The sequence below is a fragment of the Xiphophorus maculatus genome, chromosome 5 (genome assembly GCF_002775205.1).
Source record: "Xiphophorus maculatus strain JP 163 A chromosome 5, X_maculatus-5.0-male, whole genome shotgun sequence".
NCBI classification, from domain to species: Eukaryota; Metazoa; Chordata; class Actinopteri; order Cyprinodontiformes; family Poeciliidae; genus Xiphophorus; species Xiphophorus maculatus.
The window spans coordinates 13,433,671-13,440,007 of record NC_036447.1 but is presented as its reverse complement, the minus strand read 5'-3'; positions in this window follow the sequence as shown (position 1 = coordinate 13,440,007).

The window sequence follows — 6,337 nt, the reverse complement described above, 5'->3', positions numbered from 1 at the left end:
GAACCTGCTCATAATTAAACCTGCAAAAAACATGAGACCAGTTGCTGAGGTTGCAGTTGCAGCTTGTTGGTATTTTCCAACAAGCTGCTCACAATATTGCTGGAATCTTGTCCCAATTCTCCCAAGAGAACTGACTCAACTGTATTTCAGCTTTGCACAAATATTGAAAACATTTACTTTGTTCTTAAGTCACTTTATCATTAAATGTTTATATATATGTTCTGCCTTTTCGTAATGCTCCCAGTGCTAACTAGAAATAACCAATCAGAGCCAGGAGGCGGGTCTTAGCGCTTGTCTCGTGTGGCGTCCCCCGCTCACCTCATTGTTTTATGCTACCACCACTGTAGCTTTTTCCTATCAGCAGATCTTGTTGTGAATGCTAGGCTAGTTAGCAAGGCCATCAATGACGACGGAAAAACGGTTTTCCTGTAACGGTAAGTCATTTCTCCCATTAGCACATTTAGCAGCACATATGTGAAGTTTAGTGACAGCGTTTAAACTTTCCTCCTGGGTGTGATTGGTTGCTTTTGGCCCGCAGCAGTCCATTTCTTCAGACTGCAATGATAGCTCAGTGAGGAGGTAGAGAATATCGATCTTTTCACCAACTATCTGTTTAACATACTGTCATGACATGGAACCCTCCCGCCCCCCATATATTTAAATAAAAGTTACATACTGTACCTTTAATGCTTAAGATCACTTTTTATTTGGAAGATTCATATGTACCCAAGGCTTAACTTCCTGGCTGATGTATTGAATTGTTGCTTAAATGTTTATGACAGAATATTTTTTCCTCATGATACCATGTATTTTAAGAAGACTCCGGGTGCAGAGAAATGTCTTTGCAACTTACTGCTGCTACCTATGGAAGCCTGTTTCCGCCACTGATAAAAAACAACAACAATCTCTCATTATATTGCGATACTATCTCAATATAATGATTTAACTATCATATTAAGATTTTTTTTCTCTCTTACTCTTTTCTCTTACTCGTACTTGATTGAGTCAGCATCTTCACCTTTTAGGGGATTGTTGTGCATATTTAGAACAAAACTTGTTCCTCTGTGGGACAGAGACTCCATCTCATTCCTGAATAACATGACAGTTGGATTCATGCTTATGCTGAAATCTTTGGAAGTGTTTGAATACGTGCACATGGAACCTTCAGGCATCAGGAAGTTGTACCCGAGAATATACCAAACATGTGAAGGTCCTCAGCTCTTATCTTGTTATTTGGATAACATATGTGGCTTTTTAAAGAAAAACATAAAGCAGTCCATTAGAAAAATGGCATGTGATGAAATTTTGACTGTACAATTTGATAAAGAAATGATAAGCCTTGTATAGGTGGAGCCACACGATGGCAGTAGGGTACTTTCTGAGCATGTTGACTAAATGTGGAATCTTGTATATATTAAAATGTGGGGGATTACCATTGGGCTGTGGACATTCACTCAAATAATACACAACCCAACATCATTAATGTTAAAGTAATCCAGCACTTTATTAAGATGATATTTATTTTCATACATTCATGGTTGGGTTGCCAACAGGAAAGTAAACCCCAACACCCAAATGGGTCTAAAGGCCTGGCTTGAGTTGTGTGTGTTTGCCTAAATAATTTGTAATTGCTTGAGAATCTCATAGGATTAAACAACACCAAAACACTTTATGCACTTAAATCATGGGTTTAAATGTATGCTTAATGGTCCGAAGGGAAATGGAAAACATGCAAAATTACAATTGCTGATAGGTTTCTGTTATTTGCACCATTAAATGAAAGACTTGGAGAATTTTATTTTAATGAAAACACTTTTCCAGTGTAGATCTCCAGTCTCCTGATGCAAATTACCAGAACTTTGCATTTATTCAAAGAGAATCCATGAAAAATGTGTGAATTTACAACTATGACTTTCATGGTGGGTGTGGAAGTGATTAACTGGGGGACAGAGACCAGGAGGCTGATTAGAGAGCACACCGATATAAGGTGCTTTGCAGGGCAGTTAGACACATGTGATTGAATGTAGAGCATGGTGAAGGCAGCAAGTGTCACAGGCCCAGGTGGTATTCATTGTCACGGTGACTTAAGGCGCTGTCGCTGTGGAGATGATGATGAAAGACTGCAGTCTGGTGGACGGAGCGTGACCAACAGCATTCAGCCCACTATGCCCTGAGGAGAACAATGATTATGTCCAGACTGGGTCACAATAATAACGCAAAGACTTTAAGATGGCAGCCAAGATTGCTGAGCAGTTTCAGAGCGCCGCCTACCACTCCCATCTGTCATTCTTATAAACTCTCAATCTCTCAGGAGTAAAAATGACAAGATCCAAGCACAAGTAAAGTTTTCATCAGACTGTAAGAATATTTGTATGATTGCCCTGAAGGAGACTTGGTTGACAGCTGATGATCAGAGCCAGGATTGTGAGACTGATAGATATTTCCTACCAATTTGGCTTAATTGTGATGGACAGCTTACTGTTAAATCACAAGTAGTGGGTGTGGGGTTGTCTGGCAACTCACAATAATATACCAATGTCAGCTCAAGGAAGTCTTGCAGCTCCCCTAACAATGAACTCTGTTGTGTTTCTGTTGGTCTCTTTTTTCCCTTGAAAGAAATTCCAAAAATATTCAAAACTGTGGTATACATTCATCCCAGGGTAAATGTGGTAAACACAACAGCTGCTCTTACAGATCTTGTACAGGACTTGTAAAGCATTCTTCCACATTTTTAATAGGACATTTTATTTCTTGTTGCCTGAAGAAGTCCCCTGCTCTATCAGTATGTTAAACAAAACATGGACAAATGCTATGGCACTATTAGAGAATCACATATAATGGATCCATGGGGCTCTTTGGAACATAAATGTGTTTTTCTTGCTCCGGACTACAAGAGAAAAAAACCAGTGCGCAATGAAATTGCCGTGTGGACAGAAGAAGCTATCAAAGTATTCATTAGTAGTTTCTACAGCACAATTTGGAAAGCATTTCAAGATTCTTAATAATTTGGATAAGTTGACTTTGACTGCGTCAAGTTACATTATTTTCTGTGAAAATCACATATTCCCCCTACAAAATGATTACAGTACCAACTAAGTGATCAAAGCTGCATTGAATCAGAAACACATTGGGTTTCAAACAAGGAGATATGAATCAATACTGGATTGCTCAAAAGAAAATAAAGATGGTGAAAATTAGGTACAAAATTAATGTTCAAGATTAACTTAGAAGGGGTTATTCTCACAAAGTCTGGAGAATTGTTTGACATTCGGATTACTAAAAAGGGTTCTTTGACCTCAATAAGTCTGATCAAGTTCTTGCTAGGCCTGTCACGATAACAAATTTTGCAGAGTGATTGTTCCAAAATGATTGCGATAAACGATAATATTGTTTGAAGACCTTTTTACACTGATTTAATGGAAATTACGTAACAATGCATGCGATTTCCTGCTAAAGATAGATACACTTTATTTTCAAAAGAACACTTAACACTGGAACTGATAAACAAAATAAACAAAACAACCAAAAATAAAATGTATTCTCTGTCTCCATTAACAAAATATGTACTTGAATAAAAACCAAACAACATAAAGCCAAAGTGGAAATAAGTACTGCATTCAACCAAAAGAGTGCAGATTGTGAAGTCTGTATACTATGTTGCTCTTCAGTAATCATTAGATTTAAATAGAGAAAATGGGCACATCCGACTACCTGATGCAGTAGCTCATACTACACAAATTTTTGCCCGGATCTTCCCCTTACGCAGTCTTAGGACATTGGGCGTTCTAAGATTGTCGCTTGCAATTTCATAATCGATCATCCTGTAGTGTGTGGTGTGTTACGTTAGATCGTCGTGGCCGCTCCGATCTAAATCAGGGGTTTTTCCCGACTGGGAGCGTAGATTGTAGTAAAGCATTGATTAATACCTGGTTTTAAAATTAGTTAAGTGAAATTGTAGCCATTATTTTGTGCCCATTGTTGGACACCACATGGTACGATCGAACTATTATTCCTAGGATTTCTGTCGGCTGATGTGTGGTCTCTCATTCTTTGAAAATGGGCCGACAATCGGCCGACAAGTCTAAAATCGTGTAGTGTGCGCTGGGCATTACACTAAGGAAATGAGGAAGGGAGAGGTCAGTGGAGAGCACCGGAGTTGAGCCTTTTTTCATTCAGTATCATCAACAGAAAGAGAAAAACCAGCACACAATTGTAACAACTCTGGTACAGTGGAAGAGAATATTAGCCATTATAAGTTCTGGACAATAAACTAACTTTTGAGGCTAGAAGGTGGATCATCGACTAAGTGAAGTCAAGTTGATATGCACTTTTGTGACATTCTATTTTGCACACACCCTTCAAGGTCCACAAAACACATCAAGCCGACATCAGTAGACTTCATGGTTTACAACAGTATAATAAACACAACTGAAATCATGGCAGAAAGTTTGAAGGAGGAGGAAATAATGATTGATGATCTGTCATGTCAACCAGTATTGACGATGCTACCTTAGCATTGTAAATGGAGCTTTGTTAAGGTATGCAAAAGATCTCTGGTGCTGCTTTGAGAGAGTTTAGTCAGGTCTTCAGAACAAGAGTCACTAAGTGGGCAACACAGATCCTTAAAGACCCTTGGTGACCTCTGCACAATGAGTTCAGGATTCTACCATCAGAAAGGAGATTTACTGATCACCATTCCTTTATTTAATCAGGTAAACCCCGTTGAGATCTAGATCTCATTTTCAAGAGGGACCTGAGCAAAAATTTGCAATACATAGCAACCTGGTTACAAGATAAAAACAATTAATACATATGCACAAGTATAAAACAATAAAAACAATTTAAAAACAATGACACTGTTTCATAGAATCTTGTTGCCTATCTTTAAGAACTGCTCAAAATAAGTCCAGTGAAATCATTTCCGACATCTTAAGTTCAGACTGCAACTGATTCCACGCTGTGGGGGCCAACACACTGAGTGCCTGAATGCCTGATGTGCAGGGGGCAAGAATAAACCAATACTTGATGTCTTCTATTCCTTTAGCTGTTGGGTTTTAAATTTTTTTAGAGAAATTGCATCTTGCCTGGAGTTAGTCATTTTGTAAATGTTTTTTGTGGGGGCGTAGAACAGTTCTTGTGAGTGTTGGTTCTTGTGTGTAGATTTTGTGGTCTCTGTTGTATATGAATTACCACTAAAGGACAATAAAGAACTTCAATTTAATTAAATTTAACGTGCGTTTTTAGCACTTAAAGCACACGTGTCTAGAAATAATGCATGCAAGCATGTGAATGGCATAACAATGATGTCTACCTTCAATTCTGACTGGGTATGTAGTGAGCAATCAGGAAACCAGCAGCAGCAGCTTAGCACTGAGGTGGTGGTCCCACCGCTCCTTGTGCAGCAGCCCAGAGGAACTTTTAACACTTCGGTCACACTCAGTCCAAACAGCCTTTATAAAGGCTACTCAGAGGTGTCTGTGTGTGCCTAAATGTGCAAGAGCACATCTGGATCGTGTTATGCATTTCAGGAGAGCACCACAGTAGCTACACTTTTTTAATTTCCCTTCGTTTTACAGTGTTGGCAAGTCCAAACACATCATCCAGTTTGTCGAAGTTTGTCAGCACAAACTTGCTGAATAAATAACAAACATTTGCTTAAAATTGCTGAGATGAGAAATGGATCAACCATGTTATTATTTCTGACCTCTATTCCTGCCACAGTATGTTGTAAAAGCATTCATAACCCTTGAACATTTTCACATTTTCTCACATTACAAATCTATTTTATGTGGATTTTATGTGATAGACCACTAAAAAGTTGTGTATAATTGTAAGTAGAATTGAAATGATACTTTTAGAAAAGGTTTGCCAAATGAAAATCTGTAGAGTCTGGTGCATTTGCATTCTGACCCTTTACTCTGATAAAGGGACACCTGTCTCCAGAAGTAATCTAATTCCTAAAGAGTTACTTTTGTGGAATTTAATCTTGAGTGAAGAACTCAGATGTTTGTTAGAGAACATTAGTGAACAAACAGCATCATGAAGACCAAAGAACACATCACGGGCCGTTGTTGGGACTAAAGGCGTAGAGCCAATTCAAACCATTGCTAAGTTCTAAAATAATATCCCAAATTTAGAACATCTCACATAATCGTGATCAGTCCATCATCTGAAAATGGAAAGCATATGGAATAACTGCAAACCTACCATGACATGGCCATCCAAGGCTTGACATGGGGATCGCAAATCAGAGCAGCAGTCAGGAGGCCAGAGGGAGCCACAAAGATCCTTAGCTTAGATGAGAGAATAGGTCAGTAGGACAATTATGTGCCCAACT